Source organism: Pteropus vampyrus, unplaced genomic scaffold (assembly GCF_000151845.1).
Source record: "Pteropus vampyrus isolate Shadow unplaced genomic scaffold, Pvam_2.0 Scaffold41, whole genome shotgun sequence".
Taxonomy (NCBI): Eukaryota; Metazoa; Chordata; class Mammalia; order Chiroptera; family Pteropodidae; genus Pteropus; species Pteropus vampyrus.
The window spans coordinates 2,199,003-2,220,871 of record NW_011888822.1 but is presented as its reverse complement, the minus strand read 5'-3'; the positions used below and the strand labels follow the sequence as shown (position 1 = coordinate 2,220,871).

General features: G+C 40.4%; 1 protein-coding gene and 1 pseudogene across 1 annotated transcript in view; one reads left to right on the top strand and one right to left on the bottom strand.

The window, feature by feature from the left end:
- The window catches only part of PTPRG (protein tyrosine phosphatase, receptor type G), a 650,284-nt gene that overhangs the window by 598,015 nt on the left and 30,400 nt on the right, over positions 1 to 21,869 (bottom strand). The window lies entirely within an intron of this gene.
- Positions 20,931 to 21,867, top strand: LOC105291005 (annotated as a pseudogene).

Here is a 21,869-nt window from a genome sequence, read left to right as displayed (position 1 = left end):
GTGAAGCAGTAACACAACTGCATGACGTTGTTTATTAAAATGTTTTCATCATCAACTTTTTATGAATCCCTCACTTACTAGAGCTAACATTTAAGGACAACATGTACTCTAACAAAGGTAGATTTCCCAGGGAGATAAAGTCAGTCAATTTCCCCAAAGCCTATAAGCAAATCCATTACCTGACCTGTTGCAAATTTCTGGCTCTTAACTAACACATTGCTGGTCTATCGCTCAACTTTGACTTCCTTGTTGAATTCTTCCATGTTTAATTTAACATACTACCCAGTGGTGCTGTAATGAGAGGATAAATACAATAGATCCATGAGGAATCCATGCCCATTTTTACATGGGAAGACAAAGAGAGACCTAGTAAGGTCACTATTTAATGCTGGATTTCTCAATAGCCTCACTATTGACATTTTGGAACTAATAATTCTTCCAGGGCGGGGCTTGGGGGAGGAGCGAGGAGCCTGTCCTGGGCGCTACAGGATGTTTACCAGCATCCCTGACCTCTACCTACCAAATGACAGTAGCACCACCCCCCAGTCCTGACAATCAAAACTGTTTCCAGACATAGCCAAATGTCCAATGGGGCAGGGGGCATTGTGAACCCCTGGTTGCAAACCACTGGTCTTGTGGGTCTACATACCCATCAGCAGGCAGAAATTTGATGTATACCATTTGTATAAGCAGGGAACAGCATGGATAAATCCAATGCACACCCAGGCAATAGTCTATTATGCCCATAAACCTTTACGAGACACTGAACGAAGTCAAGTTTGCCTACGAAACAGTAGACAGCTATGTTGAGGTACTAATTTTGAGGATTAAAAGTCTACTAATAGTCAAAGGTCATTCTGCCACTTTATTATTGCACTGGCTCAATAACAATTCCAAGAAGAATACCTAGGCAATAACAGTCATGGGTTTTCCGTATTTACCAACAGAAAGTCTCCAGGAAGTTCAGTTTTAAGGGCCAAAATTTTTCATTTAATCAATTGTCAAGATAGCCTTAAGAAAAATTTCTTCGCGATCAAACCCCCTTAACAGAAGATGGATATGCTGTGATATTTAGTTCAATGGAAATAAAGAGGTGAAAGGGTTTTTTTCCCCCTAAACAAGCACCGCTGAGCTTCTGCAAACCAATACTAAAAAAGACAATTTTATTTAACAGTCAAAAAAAAAAAAAAACAGCTTCCAAAAGCTCAATTGCCATCTGCAATTATAATCAGGCCTAATTTAGAATACCCCACCATGTTTTAGTCTTAATTAAAAATGGCACATCCTTGCAAGGGAATGCAATGTGAATGCACAATTCAAATGTGAGCAGCACACGCGCGCGCATGCACACACACACACACACACTCCCCCCTAACACTAGGCTTGGGAGACTTTATTTTACCAGTTCTTAATAGATGTAACTTCAGTATAAACTTTAACTTTCATAATTCAAATTAGAAAGCCGTATGGATCGTGTTAAGACAATTTGCCAAAAATACAAATGGATTTTTTAAGCCTGCCACCTTTTACATAGCACATGGCTGATCTTATATTCCAGCCACTATTATCTTTCCTCTGCATAGAGGCACAATGCTTCAGTGTAACATTTCCATTGATACAAAATAGTCTTTCCACTGCACTAATAAGATTTACCAAGTACCACTTGGCCTCTTTATAAACTCAATTAGTTATAATAATATGTCTCTGCATGTTTATAATTCAGTGTAATTTTTACATCACAATTCCTTAAAATGGTCTCCAGTACAATCAGCCCTTTTTGCCTACAGAACATCAATGCAGACACTATTTGAAAACCACCATACAAACTCCTGCTATTGGTCAAAGCCATTTAAAATAAAATAAAAATAAAAATAAAAACAAGGAAGACATACAATGGAAGACCTGAGAAAAACAACTACACCTTTAACCTGCATGATTAAAGAGAAGTGTTCTCCTGTCCAACCATTATGTGAAGAGTCCTTGTAAAAACCCAACTTCTTCCTAAATTCCATAGTGTTATATTCAGGTTGCACGGCTGGAACAGAGCCTCTGGCAAAGGCGGCAAAAGGGAGGTGGAAAGCTGTAAACAATAAGTGTGCCTCCCACGTAAGCCTGTAAAATTAAGCCTCTCAGTTGGACAATTAGCTTTATATAGCTAATCAAAAAGAAAGAAATGAAGGCCATCTGGTCCTTAGAAGTTCTTTATCTGATTAACACTACACTCTCGAAAGTAAACTTCCTAGGTACAAGAGGGCAGGAGAAAGCAAGAGGAGAGGAACACCCTTTTAAATTGTCTGTACACCCTGATAAACCCACATGTACATCAAGCCCCTGACTATTTTATACAGAAGCATCAGAAGAGTGATTAAGTGCCGAAGCCCTAATTGGACAGACTTCATTGGATTCCTAGCTCTGCCATTTGTTAAGGGTTAGCCTTTGGCAAACAATTTGACCTTTCCATGTTAGACTGAATCACTGACCATGTATCCAGTCCTTTGCCCTCAGAGTACTCCTCTGTCCCTTGGCCATGTGACTTGCTAAAACTTAGTAGATTAACTTCAACTCTCCTTCGCTGAACAAAGCAGCATACCTACATTAGCAGCAACCACCCCTTAGTCTCAAGGTGGGTTAGGCATCTTAAGGGCCCACCTTCAGCTTCCAGTCAAGATGGCGGAGCAGGAAAACGCCGTGCTCACCTCCTCCCATTACCATCTCAAAACAACTAAACTACAGAACAAGTATCATTTAAAATCACCTGAAGTCTAGCTGAAGAGAAGTCCTATACCTAAGAAGCCACCTCAACAATGGTAGGAGGGGCAGAGACATGGAACAGAATGGTCCCACACCAATGTAGCAGTTAACAATTGGGAAGCACACCTCGGGTGCTGTAGAGGTCCCCACTGAGGAGCGAGGGGTCCCAGCCTCACACCGGTTACCCCAGCCCAGGGTTCCGGTGCCAGGAGAAAAGTCCCTACAACTTCTGGCTGTGAAAACCAGTGAACGTTGTGGCTCACTGTGACAAAGGGTGGCTGAAGTCTCAAACGTTCCTCTTAAGAGGCCTGCGAAACAGACTTACTCGCTGTTAGACTCACTCACTTTGAGCACTGGGACAGCAGCTCAAAAGGCAACAGCTCAAAAGGCACCAAGGACATACAGGAAGGAACTGAATTGTCTGACTTCAGGGCAAGGGCTGGAGAGGCAGCTTCCTCCCTGACAAAAGTTCTGGCAGACACCATTGCATCTTTGTTGAGCCCTCCCTGCTTCCAGTGTGCAGACTTAGTTTAGGCAGGCACCATATCTGAGTCTCCATCGAACTGGCTAACACCATTTGTCCGCCCTGGTGACTCCGAGACACAGTCCCACCTAACTTACAAGCCTACTCGAGCCGCTTCCAGTGGCTTTTCCATACAAGCAGCCTCTCATGGTCATGCTGTGGACTTTCCTAAAATTTCTCAAAGGTTCACAAACCCCAAACAAGCAGCATCTGGCCTTGGTGCCCAAACAAGCAGCATCTGGCCTTGGCGTACCCCGAGTAGCCCCAAGCCTAGTACTAGCAGCCGTGGCTTCAGGTCACAGCTTAGCCTCTCCCAGACACATTCAAGCCTAGCACAAGTGGCAACCACCTGCGGATCACTTTGTAACTGATACCAAGCGGCCCCAGGCAGAGCGCAAACAGCAGCTGACCTTGGCCTGCAACAGAGTCTTTCCCAAGAGGCCCCAGAACCAACACACATAGTGGCCAGCTTCAGATCATACCAGAGCACCATCCAACCATCTTTACAAGGGCAGACTGGGCAGGCACCAGAGCCCGGCTAAAGTGATTCCTGCTCTGTAGGGTCAGTCCCTGCACTACAGCTCCTCCACTATAATCACGGCCAGTCCTCACAACCAGCCTGAGGGCCAATCCCTGCCATTTACATGCCAACAGCAATTAAGGCTCAACTACAACAGGGGGGCGCACACACAACCCACACAAGCGACACACCTGGAGCACCTGGCTCAGGTGACCAGGAAGCCTGAGACACTGGGCACCCCAAGATACTACTACATTAGGCTGCTCTACTAAAACTGGGAGACAAAGCAGCTCTACTTAAAAGATAGAAACAAACACAGGGAGGCAGCCAAAATGAGACAAAGAAACATATCCCAATATGAAAGATCAGAACAAAGTTCCAGAAAAAAAAATAAGCAAAATGGAGACAAGCCATCTACCAGATGCAAACCTCAAAACACTGGTTATAAGGATGCTCAATGAACTCAGTGAGAACTTCAACAAGGAGACAGGACACATAAAAATGGAGATAAAAAAAAACAACAACAACATAAAAAAGAACCAGTCGGAGATAAAGAATATAATAAATGAAATGAAGAGTACATTAGAGGGAATCAATAGTAGATTAGATGAAGCAGAGGATCAAATTAATGTTTTGGAAAAAAAAATGAAGGTAATTTAAGGGACCTTTGGGACAGTATCAATGTTAAAGAGATATCTTTAAGAAAAAAAGGATCAAAATATGAAAATGTGGTAATTACTACATATCTACCAAAAATTACTTTAAATGTAAGGATTAAATGCTCCAATCAAAAGGCATAGGGTGGCTGAATGGATAAGAAAACAAGACGCTTACATTTGCTGCCTATGAGAGACTCACTTCACATCAAAAGACACACACAGACTGAAAGTAAAGGGATGGAAAAAAATATTTCATGAAAATGGAAACCAAAAAAAAAAAAAAAAGCTAGGGTAGCAATACTTTTACCAGACAAACAGACTTTGAAACATAGGCCATGACGAGACAAAGAAGTACCCAGTAATTTCACTTCTGGGTATTTATCTGAAGAAACCCAAAACGCTAATTCAAATAGACATATGCACCCATATGTTTATTACAGCATTATTTACGCTAGCCAAGAAATAGAAGCATCCTAAGTGTCCATCAACAGATAAATGGATAAAGAAGTGGTACATATATACAATCAAATGAATTCTTGATATCTGCAACAACATGGATGGACCTAGAGGGTGGAGTAAGTGCTGAGTGGAATGAGTCAGACAGAGAAAGACAAATACCATATGACTTCACTTATATGTGGAATCTAAGAAAAAAATTAAACAGAAACAAGCTCATAGATACAGAGAACAGTTTGATAGTTGCAGATTGGGGAGGGAGAATTCAGAGAATTAAGCAGAGAAGGAATTAAGAGGTACAAAGTGGTAGTTACAAAATAGTCTTGGGGCTATAAAGTATAGCATGGGAAATATAGTCAATAATATTGTAATAACTATGTATGGTATCAGATGGGTACTAGATTTATCAGGGTGATCCCTTCATAAGTTATATAAATGTCTAATCACTATGTTGTACACCTGAAATACGTTATTGTGTATCAAATATGACTGAAAAATAAAAATATGTTTTTTAAAAAAAGAGCCCACCATGAACCAATACAGTGTGGTCAGACATCGGGGCAGCCACATAAAGTTGGGCACTCGATGCACAGCACATAGGTCAAGCAATAGAACTGAAATCCAGCCCACACACTACTCTTGCCAAGCTGAGTACCCTGGCATGGGGCTGATTCCTGGTAGGAAGAAGAGGTACCATTTTCATTGCACAAAAGCACCATCTGTCCAGAAGGGACACTCAGAAATGGTGAGGAGGGCTTTTGCACCTGGCAGGGAGAAGGGCTTGGCATGGATTGTTGGCAACTCAGAGAGCTGAGAAGGGTGTCTGCATGGAACAGTGCCCCAACATGGGGTGGGTGGGACTAAGTAAATATATTCAAGGCAGTGAGAACCAGGTTACTCACTGTCAGAGAAGGGATTTAAAAATACAGAAAGGAGGTAACTAAATTGAACCACATGGTGCTGAAATATTCAGAATTAGAGGTAGTGAACTCATGATTTTTAATACATAAAAATACAGAAATAAATACAAATGTAAACGTGTATATATACATATATAATCCCTAGAAGTTTCCACTAAAAGACTCTGGGAGCTGTAATATCTAATAAGCAATGAACACACTTAGTCCCCAGATCTTGGTTTCTAAATATCATTCTCATCTAAAAGGAATCAGAGATCCAAGACTCCTCAGCTCCTTGGCTGAATCCAGGGCTGGGGCCAGCAAAGCACAAGATGTGCCTAGAACTTCTTGTTCCAGAAAGTAAGGAAGCACTCAAATAATGATGGTGACACATGTCAAAAGGACATACAAACCAACTGCAAGGAACTCCCATTACCTAAATCTGGGAGGAATTTCAGCATCAAAATAATGATAGTAACAGATTATAACCCATTAAATTAGAAATCTGTGAGTCCAAACTGATGTAATAAATAAACAAGTTGAAAGTTTAAGGAGAATGGTCTTAAAGTACCCATCCACAAAATACTTATTACAATGAGGGGGGAAAAAGAGTACCTTTACAATGGAGAAGCCTGGCAGATGCTGCCTTTTTCAAGTGATCAAAGCTAACATCACAAGCAATGGCGCAGACGGAAATCATGAGCCACCTGATAAGATGCAATGAAAGGAGCAGTCCATCACTTCTGTGATATTTCTGCCCTGATGCATAACCTGAATCTAATCATGAGGAAGCCTCAGACAAAACCAAATTGATGGACAGTCTGAAAAATAATTGCTTTATCATCTTTAAAATTATCAAGGTCATAAAAGTCCAGGAAAGCCTGAGAAACTGCTCCAGAAACAAAGGAGACTAACAAATAGCACACGATCCCCAATGGCTCTTTTTTTAATTGGCAGAATCAGGGCAATTTAAAGGGGGGTCTGACAGCGGTGTTGTATCAAAGTTAATTTCCCAATTTTGATGGATGTATTGGGTTATTATAGAATTCCCTCGTTTGTAGGAAATGCACATCTTAGTATTGGCGGGAGGTTCTTTTATTGGTTGCAACTTTTTTCTGCTTCAAAAAAAAAAAACTTGTTTTTAACCTGTAATGGGTATAGCACAGGGTGGCTGTGGAAGGGGTAGGCCCTTTCAAAAGATAGATGGGGAAGGTCATTCAGAAAAGACACTTGAGTTGAGATGGACAAGAGAAGGAACTGCCATGGAAAAATCCAAGGGATAGAAATAACTCTGATGCTGATTTTAAAACAAAATAGCACCATCTTCTCACTCTTATACAATGCTTTTTGAGTGCAAAGCAATGGTCTAAGTTCTTTCCATATTTTAACTCATTTACTCCTAACAACCACTTTACATAGTATTATTATCATGTAGAATTATTACTATACCCAACTTAAAGATGAGGAAACTGAGAAACAGAGGTTTCAGTAACTCACGCAAGTTACAAGGTTGGCCAGTAGCACAGCCAGGATTTGAACCTACCAGTCTGGTTCCAGGGTCTTTATTTAACTACTACACCATCAGGCAAAAACCAGGCCCCTGACTGTATGTGATAATGAAGCAGGATGGAACCAAGATTCTTGCACCATTCCAGCCGCAAAGACTAGAGCAAGTGAGTGAGAGAGGAATGGTAGGAGAAGATGTGCAAAGTAGAGGCAGAACCATTGGTTAGAGTGTAGATTTGTTCATGTGTAATGGGAAGATTTATCTGAAAGCAGGGAGACTAGTGAGAAGGCTGTCACCGTATTTTAACTCAGACAGGATGGTGGCCTAGACCAAGTCAGTGGCAGAAGAGATGGAGAGCACTGGCCAGAGGGATTCAGGACTTATTTTGGAGATAAATCAGGACTTGGGTGATTGTTTTAGAAAGCTAGGCCATAAAACCACCTTTTAAGTAAAACTGTATTCACCATCCAAATTCCTTGGATCAGACTGCCTATGAAAACGTCACAGCATATTTGCTGGTGGCTTTTGGTTCTGGTCACCTCACTATGCTTTAATAAAAAAAAAAAAAAAGGGCAGGAAGAGCAAAGAACCTACTTCCACTTTTTTCTAAGGTTTTCAGTAACCCTCAAATGACTCCTATTTTAGTGAGAATATCCCATTTTCCCATGATAATAAACAATGTTCGGTTCATTCTGATTTCATAGCTTTCTTCCACACAAAGAGAACCTCTCTCCCACCGATTAAGTCATTTGTTCTCTCTGAATCTCATCAGAGATTGTACCTGGCACTGTAATTGGGAGGTTTTTAAATAGATAATTTAACCTTGAGAGGATGTTCATTTGACTCAACATATCCTCCAATCTAAGAAACATACAAATTCCCTTTCACCTCAGCATGTCTTTCTTTAATTGTGACAGCAGTGCAGAGAATTTCATTTTCAAAGAGCTGTATGAGCCACAAAGGAATATTAATACCTAAATATTGAAGCGATCCTGATGCTTGGCTTAAAAGGAAGCTGGATTTGCTAGATAAAAATGTTCTAAAATGTCTCTGGTCTATGCCTTTAAAAAAAACAAACAAACAAAAACAAAAAACATGTCTTTAGCATATTTTCATCTTTCTGCATTAAGTCAGAAAGTAAAAGACACGGTTAATTTCTCTTTAAAAAAGTCCTTTGCTTTCTATTGCCAGTAACTGCATTTACTAAGAATACTGCCAGGTTTTTGAGTGTCCTCATCTAAAGGGTGTGATTTTCTTCACTTCTGAATATGGAGGAATAAATGTTCTTTCAACTCTTTGACAGGCTAAGTGTATTTCACTCTGCAGTGCTGACTATGGCTATAGAAAGCGTTCCACATTGCAGGTCTGAAATTATACAGGGGTGAGCACGGACAGTGAGGAAAGGAGAGAGTGTGTGAGACAGAGCTGACCTGTTCTTTGTCGTCCTCTCTTTCACTTCAAAGGCTGTTCCATCAAATGAATACAAGTACAAAAAAAAAAAAAAAAATTAATTCCAGAACCCAAGAATTCAGAATGGGAGTAAATAGGATCCCATTCTCCCGAAGCTGATATCATCAAATTCTCTCACATGATTTACAACCTGGCAATCTATCTCTTTCCATTGATTATCCTGCTATTATGAGATATAACTGCTCTCTGCCCATTCCAAGAACTCTAAAGTGTTGCACTGAGAATACACTAATGCACCTTTAATGCAGAGAACAAGGGGGGGGGGTGAGGGGTGGGGGGACCCAAGGAACAAAATAGGCTGGAAAATGCATAAAGCTGAAGTTCCTTTCAAAAGCGCTGGAGAAGTTAACAGCTTTTCAGGGAGGCAATCAGGCAATTCGTGCCCAGTGACTACCTAGGCTCACAGCCTTAACATTTCTAACTAGAAATAAGCCACATGCTACACTGAACCGGAAGCACAGGTGCACCTCACTTTGGGCAAAGGCCATCAAAGCAAGTCTGTCAAGACCCAATCAAATTGTGGATTCGCTATAAATGTTACAGAAAGTTGCTTCCAATTCCAAGACCCTGATCAGACAAGCTCTTTAAATGAGAGCCTTCTCTGCTGCATGAATTATTAGTAATATGGTTTATCAAATCAAAACCATGATGCTGGGGTGGACAAATTCTGATCCGCTGTCTCTTTTTGTATGGCTTAAGCTAAAAAGGGTTATTTTTAAATGGCTAGAAAAAAAACGAAGACTATATTGTGACACACGCATGAAAAGTACACAAAATTAAAATTTCAGTGTCCATATACAAAGTCTCATTGGAACACAATCATGCCTGTTTGCTGACGTGTTGTCTATGGCTACTTTCAAGCTACGACACAATGAGTAGACACAATTGCGATATATAACCTGCAAAACCAAAAAGGTCTACTATCTGGCTTTTCACTGAAAAAGTTTGCCAATTCCTGTCTTAATTCACCCACAAGAAATGAACATCCTCTCAAATTTCAGGAAAAGAACTCCAAATAAATTAAAAGCCCACAAGAAAAATGTAGCTACTGAGAGAAAAAAAATCATTCCTTACCTTCTAAACAGGCTCCCTTCTCAGAAAACTCAGCAGCAATGGCACAACATATAGACAGTCTCCCCAAAAAATCTTTCAAGTTTGCCGCTTTGGTACTCAAGATAGTGGTTAAAAATCAAGGGAAAAGATGAAAATAAAAATTAATGAAGGCCTGTGCTGGTTACTTTACCCACATGGTTCCATTTGATGTGCACAGAAAGGTTCTGAGGAATGGTTATGCCCGTGTTACAGATGGAGAGACTGAGCCCCATGGAGGATGTCTAAGGTCTTCACAAGGTCACGGCAGTACACGGTGTCTTCAGAGCTTCTACCCAGGTTTCACTAGCTCAAACTATTACAAGATGAACTGGACTCCTGTTTAAAAACTCATACTGCTTCTGCCGTTTGGAAAAAGAAAATGAAATATTTAAGTGAGTGACACAAGAGAACCACCTACCTTTAAAAGGAATGGTCATTTAACAGAGATATGTTTGTTTTATTAAATGCTGCATGCTTTAGTGTTGAGTAACACTAAAGTAACAACCAGTTCCTGTACTTAGTACCACCCTGAGCACAGCCAAATTCATCTAGACAAACACACTATATAACCTCTTTATCTGTCTGCTGTGAAGACGTGAAGGCGGCTGGCTTCAGCCCATCATCCTTGCCCCATGGAGACTCTTCTCCCTATGCTTACCTCCCAGGGCAATTTTTTATATCCAGCAATAAATCACTTGTAATCTTAGAGGCAGTGACACTTATCTACCAAATGATTCAGGTCTTCCAAAATCTCTTAACAAAGCCTGATGCCATAGCCAGTAGTAGAATTACAAATTTTATTACCATAACTATGATGACGCCTAGCAGTGAACACACACAGCACTTAACAGTGTGCCAGGCAATGTTCCAAGCATTTTAAATGGACTCATGTATTTAACTGTTAATCCTCACATCCCTACAAGTCGGCACTATAATTAGTTTTATTTTACAGATCATGAAATTAAGGCACAAAGAAATTAAACGATTTGCCAAGGTCTCATTGCCAGTAGGTGGCAGAGCTGGGATTCAAACCCAGGCAGTGTGGCATCAGAATTCACACTCCTTACCACAAACTTCACTGTTTCTCCATACTAGATCAAATAAAAATATATAAATGTGAAAATCAATTGTACATGATTAAACTTATGTTTTATTAATAGTAGAGAGCCGTCTTTAAATTGGAAAAGGGTTGCAAAGAACAAGCTGCATAAATGAATAGAAGTAAGAAAAGCTTTTCTCAAAATGCAATGTTATTTCTTATTTTTTTTAAAAAAAGAAAGAAACATCTGGAATGTTCAGAGATGGCAGAGTGCTTCCAAGTTGATTTACCTTCACAGCAAGTCAGGCAGGGAAATCTTTCTGTTTTGTATTCTTCTAAGGGCCTGAAACTTTTTAGATTATACTAAAACAACTCAGCCTTTCCTTGAAGGGTGAGGTTCTTTCCATATTATCAACCTGAAAAATAATTTTCACAAATGTTTTCATTTAATAGTTATTTTTAATCCGTAACTAACCCTCTACAGCAAGTTCGGTACAAGTTCGGGCTGAATCTGACCACAAACCATTGTGAGCAAACACACAGTACGCTCACCATGCCTCACTCTGCGCCCCCAAATCAGATGTAATTAATGATATTCCTCTTCCCCAGGGAGCCCATCCTTCTCAACAGAAAGATGGGGTGTTATCTTGGATAATACTCCAAGAGACCAATAGGAAGAGACTACAGTAAAGACGTAAGATGAAATCCATCGCTTAACCCTAAATCAGTGACAGCTCAGCATCAGGGAAGGCCTTCTTTACTGCCAATAGTTCATGGGGTCTAGAAATGCATTGGAGTTTCTCCACCAACTCATGCTTGTCTTAACCAATCAAGAATTTATTAGCTCACACAACAGGACGTCCAGTGGAAGGGCAAGCTTTAATGCTAGTTAATTCAGCAGCTCAAGGAGAATCAACAGGAATCCAGATTCCTCCCCTCCTTTCCAGGCCCTCCTCAAATTTGATTTTATCCTCAGGCTGACAGCAAGACAGCAGTAGCAGTTGTGGGCGACACATCCTAACAGCACCCAAAGCAGAAAGACCATAGCTTACACGGCTTCGAGGAAAAATGCAGATTTCCACGGGAGGGCCCCAGCAAACACATCTTCTCATTCCATTGGACAGAGTCAGATCACATGGCCAGTCCTGAACCAATCACTAACAAAGGATGTAAAACAAATAAACCTACCCCTGGAGCAAGAGTTTGGCTTCTCCCCAGCTACACAGCTTCATAGAGGGTGGGCACCGATGCAAAACTGAGGCTCTATTAGGAAGAAGTAGATGGATGCTGCAAAGGCATCAAATATTATCTACAACAGGCCTTCAGACCTGAGCAAGATGCAGACCAGAGATCAAAATTGGACACCCAGAGGTCAAGCCGAGCCAGAAGACAATTACTTCAGCCCTCATGGTGTAATAAAAACTGAAATCATTAACAAAATTTTAAAATTGGGAGTAATTAAAGATCTCTATTTTTAAATTTAAGATCTCTGTTTCCTCTTGAAATATTGGAATGATCTAAACACTGACTTAAATTCCCCTCCAGGCAACATTCTGCCCAAGCCAAATAGAGCTGACTTTGGAGAAGAGGCATGTTGTGTCCAGTTCTCCACAGTTCAACCACTCCCTGTGGCTTCCTACCCGACTCCTTTCCTTCAGGTGCCTGAGCCCAGACGACATTTATTGAGTTTGTAACCTTAATGCTGGCCATCATAGTAACCAGCTGGAGAAAGTGGGCCTTCAACCTGGTAAAACCCAACAAGGGAACGTCTACCTCTAGGTCTAGACTTTTTCAAAGAATTTAATTCCAAGAAGAAGCAGAAGGGAGAGTCAGATTAATAATCAAAATTTTCTAGCTACATTCTCAGACCTCCTCCTACCCCCCCCCCAAAAAAAAAGTCATGTAAGATTTAAAGTTTGTAGAGCTGCCTGTTTGTGGTAAAGAAAAACCTATCAAATGAAGAGCATCAGAGTGATCCAGCTCCGTACAGTTTCAGATTCAGTACAGTGTTTGATGCATCTGACTAGCATTTGGCCTTAGGCATTTCTCTTTTAATGAATCCCAAAGAACATAGTTTGATCCAACCTCTGAATTCATGCAGCATTCTCTCAGAACAATATTCATAAGTCTTTAAAGGAGACTTATACCAGGAAGACAGAATTTACACTAAAATGAAAACCTGCCAGGGACTTCCACTTACCTAAAGCTTTTATTTCACAGATGGCTGTCCACACCACTTCTATTTCACCAGCTATGCTGTTGAGGAAGGAGGGATAAAGAATACCAATTCTAGTCCCCCGAAATTATACCAAAATGACCCATTTAGGATGTCTGTCACTCTAGGTTCCAAAGTGGGCACCTATTATTTTCGCCTGGCACCAAGGCTCTTGGCAAAGACCCCGCTTTCCTAAAAGAAGGCCATTCCAAGAGGCTACTCTTTAAACTACATCCTAAATATTCCCCTTCGAGCCGGGGCAGAACTTATTTTCTCCTAGTCCTTAAAAATGTCAAAGGTGAAGGGATTTTGTGGCTTTAATTACCATTCCTTTCAGTGTGTTTTGATTTAATGAACAGAGAATTTATCCTGTGTGAGCCTGACCTAATCAGGTGTTTTAAAAGAGACAGAAGCAGCAGAGTAGCTCCCCTGTTGGCCTTGAAGAAGCAAATGTCCATGCTGTGGAAATGGCCACACGGCAGGCAAAGACAGGCAGTCTTTAGAAGCTGAAACCTCAGTCCTACAACCACAAAGACCTGAATTCTGTCAACCTGTCAGTAAACTTGAAGAGGACCCCAAGCTTCAATGAGATCACTGCCTTGGTCCACTCCTTGATTTCAGCCTGAGCAGAGGACTCAACTCATTTCCAGACCCACAACCCACAGAAATTCTGAGATAAAAAAAATTCATGTTGTTTTAAGTCATTGAGTTTGTGGTGATTTGTTACACAATGATAGAAATGGGCTGAAGGTTGCCACCAAATAGGAAAATGGCAGAGACACAGGTGGAACCTCATAACCTTTTAAAGAAGCATGGCCGTGGAGGACTCTAAATCATTCTAGTTCTGAGACTTGAGCCATTTATCCGTTAGCACAGTTCTTGGCATATTGTCAGAGCTCTCAATACATACTAACTGAATGAGAAAATAAATATATGCATGATTAACAACTCACTCAACAAAAAGGACCAGGAATGGGATGTGCCTATTTATGAGATGTGAGATTTGCTTTAGAACAGAGTATAGTAGGACCCAACAAGAATGGTCTTTGGGTCCAGAGAGACCAGGACTCCTCTCTTAGCTGTCCCTTTACCAGTTCTGGGATCCTGGCCAGGGAACAAAGTTCACCTACAGTGCCATTTTCTCATCTACACAGAAAGGAACAACTCAAATAGTTGTCATGAGGATTAAATTAGGTAATACATATATAAAGGCACCAAGCTTTATGCTTGATTCTGCAAGTTTTATAAAAATTAGCTCTTCCTTCTTCTTTACTACCCTGACACAATTAACTCTCTAAGTAGATTTGGCACAGCTAATAAGGTTCTGGAGCAATGAAACCCGTGACAAGTAAGTTGACAAAAGGCATTGGTATTTAGACTCAAATATCTAATTTGCAAGGCTAAAGACCATTACTCCAATTTACTCAGACCCCAATTCCTAATTTGTTAAATGGGAATGATACTTACATTACAGGGTGCTGGAGAGGGTTAAATGAGAACACATATGAAAAAAAAAAAAATAGTACACAATAAGCTATTAAAGTTATTATACATATGGACTCTTGTGTTTATTTGAGCTGGCAAAGGCAAAGTGTTCCAATAGGCAATGTAAGGCCACTGAAGGACATTAGGAGTTATTGCGTTCCCGCAAAAAGGTATGTTAAAGTCTTTGCCCCAGAATCTCAGAATATGACCTTATTTGGAAATAGGGTCACTGCAGATACAATTAGTTAAGATAAAGTCATACTGAAATATGACTGGTGTCCTTATAAAGGGTGAGAGACACAGAAAGAAGATGGTCCTGTGAAGACACAGAAACATGGAAAATTCCATGTGAAGATGAATGGAGAGATTGCAGTAATGTGCCTACTATCCAAGGATTGATGGCAAAGACAAACTAGGAAGTGGCAAGGAACAGATTCTCCCTCATAGCCTCAAAAACAAAACAAAACAAAACAAAACAAAACAAAACAAAACAAAAAAACAACAACTCTGCCAACACCTTGATCTTGGACTTCCAAACTCCAGAACTATGAGTCAATAACTTTGTTGTTTTAAACCACCTAGTTTGTGGAGCTGTGTGATGACAGCCTTAGCAAATTAATATGAAGGTTGGCCCCAGTCAGTGGTGTATTTGTAAATATTTATTATCCAGCTCTGGGAGGGGGCTGGGTTGAAGCATTTGCTAACAACTATGGTGTAAATAGTCCCACCACATCTAACTTCAAACTACCAATGTGCCATCACTAAATGTGAAGTAGGGAAGAGTTACATAGTAGTACATCATCATACAGCATTTCTACCGTACAGATACAATAGATAAAGGCTTAAGAGCATAGATAACAGTAAAATGTATTAAAATAACTAGGAAGTATTTACTACTTCTTAAATATAATTTCCTTGTAAACTTGCATAATTTTAAAAGACCATAATAACCGGCTCACAAAATTCCTGGAAAAGTAGCCACAGTGCCCATGAGCCTGCCCAAGCAGCTCCCTGCCCCAGGAAAGGATGCATAGAGCAGAGGAGAAGCACACAAAGCATAAATCTTCCGCCCTCACAGGTCTAAACTATTCCTGGCCTTGGGAATATGGTCTTCAAAACTGAGTCCCTCTGCAGAAGAGGGGTCACGCCTGCTATCAGATGGTAATAGACAGTGTTCGGTTAATTAAGCAGGTTTTAGTGCAGCTAAAACCCTGGGCCTATCTTCTCCCTGATCCCATAAAGCATTCGTGGCAGTTTGGTTTTTAAGCAATACAAGAGTAATTGGAAATCAATTTCCTCTCTCCTTGATGAACAATGGACTATTTAGTGTAACCCAAAGAGAAAATTAGAAGCCATGTACGTGAGGCAGCTAGCTGGAGCCCGAGCTGCGGCATACTCCTCGATTCCAAAACTCAAAACTGATGCTTGACCGGTACCACCGTGAGGAGCTGGTCGTACTCCCATCTGAACTATGTTACCTGTCAGCACTGGCTTGGTATTTGATCATCTCAATTACAAGGGTATAGGGACCATATTTTGTCCTTCTTATTCAATCAACACACGCATAATGAGCAACATCTAAGAGCCAGGTGCTCCGGAGAGTCCAGTGAGCAAGACAGATACAGCCACAGTCCTTCTGGCACACACAGGATGGCAAAGGCTACGAGGGCCTGAAACAGACGCCTAAGGAGGTTTCAGTTAGCAGTCACAGAGAGACACTATCCAATTAATGAGCTGCATTTCACACCCAAAGGCTGGAATTCCACCACTATTACCTAGACACCGGATCCTGGACAACTTTAGCCTTAGCTTAAATTTGAGCATAACAGTACCTGCCCTTATAGGGTTACTGTAGGGTCCAGATGAGATTATGCAGGAGCGTTAGCTGCCTGATACCACACACTTAACTTGACCTCTTCAACACCTTTACTCTATGGCAACTTTCTCCAATGAAGTCTATTTAAAATAGGTGGCACCTACCCACCTCCACCAACTCCCAATTTCCCTTAACATTCTCCTTTTTCCTGATACTCATTGCCTTCTAACATGTTAGTTCCCCAACACACACACATTCCACTAAATCATAGGCTCCAAAAAGGAAGGTATCGTGTCAGTTTTGTCACTTTTGCGAATACCTTAAACAGGATATAACACATAGGCCTTCGATAAACAATGTGGATGGATAGATGTATGGATAGAGATGGAACTCTGATAGAAGAGACGATATCTCATTGATCTTTGAATTTCCCAACATCTTACACAAAGTGCTCTCAATTTTCATTGAATTAACAAAATACACCATGAACATTGAATGCAGCCTACAAATACTGAGATTAGCAAAATATATAATATCCTTACTTGTCCCAATTCCTATTTATCACATGGCAAACATGCCCCCATACTATGGTTTCTCAATGTTTTTTCCAAGTACATTTTGGCTGAGAAAACTCCAGCAAGGGAGGCAGCAGGGGAGGTTGCCCAGAAGCCTCCACCTTGATACAATGAGAAATCTTTTTTAAAACCTATTTTATATACTAAGATTTCAAGTACGATTTTTTCTATTTTTTTTTTAATATATGAAAGAATTTTTTTTTCCTATATGCTTTTTTAAATTGAGGTATAACTGACACACTTAAATGTAGAATCTAAAAATAAAATACAAAAAACCAAACTCACAGATACAGAGAACAGATTGGTGGTTGCCAGAAGTGGAGGGTAGGGGTTGGCAAAATGAGCGAAGGAAGTCAAAAGATATAAACTTATAGTTATAAAACAAGTGAGTCACGGGGATGTGATGTACAGCATGTCAAATACAGTTAGCAATCATCAAATATACAATACAGTATTATTAAGAGAATAAATCTAAAGGTCTCGTCAAATTTGATTTTATTTACAAAATAGTTTTCATAGCTAAAGGTAGACTCGAAAACATTCAACTTGAAGACATTTTTTTTTTGCAGGAGGGGAACATTATGCATGACCAAACTTTCATTTAATGAAAGTAAATTACCATCTGGGGTATTGAAGAGGTTAAATTCAAGTCAGTGTACAAGGTTTTAGCAAGTCAAAATTACCCTCGACAAATCCCTTGAATCACCAAAAAAAGTAGGTATTTATTTTTACGTCATGATACAGGACATGTATTGTGTAATGCCAGCATCTGCCACCCACTGCACTGAGCTTGACTAAAGTAAATCAAAGTCTTCATGCAGGTGACGGGATCAGAATTATTATGGTTTTTTAATAACCAAAAGAAAACCGAAGATGAGTAGAAGACTCTAAAGCCTTCCTGCTCATCTACAGGGTTGATTCTATTTTATTGTATTATAAAGTCTCTACAACCTTCATAAACATGAATAATACATTTGTTTGCTGTGGTAAGGAACACGAGACATGTGAAAGCACCTAGGAAAAAAAACAAAGTAAAACACAGATGTTTAACAATTTTGAATCTGCAGACTGCTTGACTAAAATCACTCTTACTTGAGATTTTAGAGACACAAAACCAACCATCTTATCCATCTGTTATGCGTTGAATTGTGTCCCCAAAAATTATATGTTTTAACCCCACAACCTAACCCCCAACACCTCAGAATGCGACCTTAATTAGAAATAGGGTCATGGCAGAAGTAATTAGTTAAGATGAAGTCATCAGGGTGGACCCTAACCAAGTGAGACAAATGTCTTTGTAAACGGGGAAAATTGGCATACAGACACACACACACAGAGAACATCATGTGAAGATGCAGGCAGAGTTCAAGGTGATGCTTCTACAAGACAAGGAATGACAAAGATTGGCAGCAAACCACCAGAAGTTCAGAGAGGCCTGAAACAGATTCTCCCTGTTCTGTCCACAGGACTTCTAGTCTCCAGACTTGTGATCCCGGACTTCTGGCCTCCAGCATTGTGAGACAAATTTCTGTTGTTTAAGCTAACCAGACTGTGGCATCTTGTTACAGCAGCCCTAGCAAACGAACACAACGTCCAAGCTCACACCTTCTCCTATGGGCCCACTAAGGCCATTGAATCTAAGCTCCTGGACACTGGTCTCATGACTCGAAGTTACAACTTAACTGATTCCTGAGTTTAATGAGTGTGTCTGATATCTCCTCCACTCTATCATCAACTAATAAACCCTAAAAGAAGAAACAGGAAGTGGACAGCGCAGGATGACCAACCACACGTCCTTATTCATTGATAAGAAAAGGAGACTCCATGGTAAAAAGACAGAGACACTCGCTGCACTGCCTCATTCAAGCGAGAAAACCCATTCTCAATTTCTCTACTTTGTTGGCCCACTCCTTTTCTTCCCCCGGTGAATAAAAATACCCAAGGGGAAATGCGGACCTATTCATCAACATTCCTAGCCAGACAGCGAACTGCTTAATGGTTTTATCGATTCCTTGTTTTGCTCTACATTATGTGTTACATTGGCTCAAGCAGTCCATACGAGAAGAATCAAGATGGTGTTGGCAAAAAGGCATTATTTCATTTTAAGCTTGTTACCACTGAGACCAGTCAACCCTGAACAGAAGTAGCCAAGTTTCAAAACAAGCATGTGCAAAATTCCTATTCATTCCATGCCAATAGCTCCTTTCCATGGCCAATATCCCTTGATTTCAAAGCCCTAATCTTAGTTGGTAAAGAAAAACAAACTGTGGCAACAACTGTGCCTTTAAGTGGATTTTTCATGCTAGAATAACGTTTTGTTGTATACTCCAAGATAATGGTTCCAAATGCTTTAAGGGGATAAACTTCATATTAGTAAAATGACTAATTACAACTAACATAAACCACTCTATCTATCCATTTCCTATAAATATCAATACATGGAAAAAGATAATGGCTCACAAAACCCATCAAAGAAATACAGGATCTTCAATGTCCTCACAAATTTACCCATTTTAATTGGTTAAATTAAATATGATAAAAGCAAACAACACGTAGGATGTCAAAACAAATTTATTAAGTTGAAGACAATAACCTAACACCAAATTCAACATCATAAAAAAGATTAAATCAGACGCTTTAACAAATGAACTTGGCTGCTTTGACATCGTGGGCAGTTGGCAGTATCCTTGAGCTAACAAACCGGGGAAAGTAAAATTTGATATTAAGAGTTCTATACTATTTATTTCAATCATATATACAGTTACTAAAATTTGGGTTAAATGGCATAAAAACCTTGAAAAATTTATTCAATTCTCAAAAGCAGTTAAAACTCCCAATTCATATGCATGAAATTATCATTTTTTTCATCGTCCTTTCTTTCAAAGAGGAAATAATCGCTAACTAGCAACTGAAAGAAGTGGTTTCAAATCCACTTCTACCACTAACTTGCTGTGATCCTGAACGGGTCTCAGGTCCCCAGACGTCAGGATTCTTATCAGGAATGAAAGCAAACACTTTGTTTTAAAGACTCATGCAAGAGCCTCATGTATCACCCCCACAAATAAATAAGGTTCTGTAGGTTTCACATTCTGTGTTTCAGCAAAAAAAATCAGATTGAAGAAAGGATCCTGTGTTTTAAAAAAGTCTGAAAACCACTGGTGAAATTTGGTCTTTTGTTTTTCAAAATAATCCTGTTACTTGTAGAAATGAATATCTATGTTATTTCATACTCACACAAGAAACATGATATAAACATAAAGTAAAATTCCACTTATTTTTAAGCTAAATGTGGATATCCAGTGTTACATACAAAGGAAAAACAAAGTTGAAACTTACTTTTGGGGGTTCAAGAATAAAGATGTGACCACAGATAAATTTTTTGCCTTAATCTAAGCATTTCAAAATAAGCAACTTTTGAAGAATACTTTGTCTTAATATTAATATATCTTTGGCCAAAGATCAGAAAACTGATCTAAAAAGCATACCTTTTCTATGCCTGCTGAAACCAAATACAAATTAAGATTATTCAAATTTGTTTTCCAAAACTAACTGTCCTCCTGCCTAAACAGGTTTTATCTTTTGAAGGTGGGCTATGATAAATTAAATGAAGAGGGAGAGCTTTCTTTTCAATAATATTTTCAAATTTTCAAGTTTTGCTAAATAATACAATGGTGCTGATTGTGGCTCAGCAGTCCAGCACCTTGGTCCTGGCAGCAAGGGAGGAGACGAAGGGGAGGCAGCTGTGGCGCTGGAGGCAAGCTACTGACTGTGAGTGGCAGCGAGACCCTGGGGACAGGGCGAGATGTTCCTGAAGGCCCCTGTGGCAGCAAATGGCATCAGTGTTTTTTCTGACCTAAGTCCTTGTTTACCAACTATGGACATGGGACAAGAAAATGTCAACATGAGCGAGGAGCTGAGTATAGATCAGAACTGAGGTCTCAGCCACCCATTCCAGGCAGGCCAAGACCTGCAACATCTGCCTCACCAGCCAAGAAGCTCAGCAGGATGCAGTCTCTACACAGGCTCTGCTCGGTGACCACTTCTGGGCCAAAGCCCTGCGTGTTGCAGAAACTCCAGACTATCATGCACATCCAGGACCTGCCAACCAGCAGCTGATGTATAATAAGTTCCTCAAAGAGTGTTCTCGTCATCAAGAAGGTCCAGACGCCAGCCTGCTCCAGCCCTTTAAGGAGTTCTACATGTACATGATTGTGTATGTGGAGAAGAAAGTTCTAGAAGACCACAATAAGTGATGACGACTTCAAACTAATTTAAAGGAAATTCTCCAGAGAAGATTAAGATGACATTCCCAATCAGATCGATGTTGTCATATGCCTGGGAGGAGACAGGACCCTGCCTTAGGCCTCATAGCTTTTCCAGGGCAACATGACTCCGGTGACAGCCTTCCACCTGGGCTCCCTGCACTTCTTGATCCCCTTCAACTTTGAGAATTTTCACTCCCAAACTACTCAAGTGATGCAGGGGAATGCAGCTGTTATTCTTCAGAGCCAGCTGAAGGTCTGGGTCATGAAGGATCTCGGAGACAATAAGATGGCTGTACCCAGCGGAATCAGGGAGAACAAAGCTGCAGACCTGGACACAAGGGCCAGAAAGCAGGTCATGCAGGATCAGGTCTTGAATGAGGTGGTGATGGAATGCTCCTCGTACCTATCCAACGTGAACGTCTACCTGGACAGGCACCTTATCACCAAGCTGCATGGTAACAACACGATCATCTCCAGCCCGACTGGCAATACAGTGTATGCAGCTGCAGCCAGGCCCTCCATGATCCACTCCAACATGCCAACCATCGTGATCATGCCTATCTGCTCCCACTTGCTATCATTCCAGCTAACTGTGGA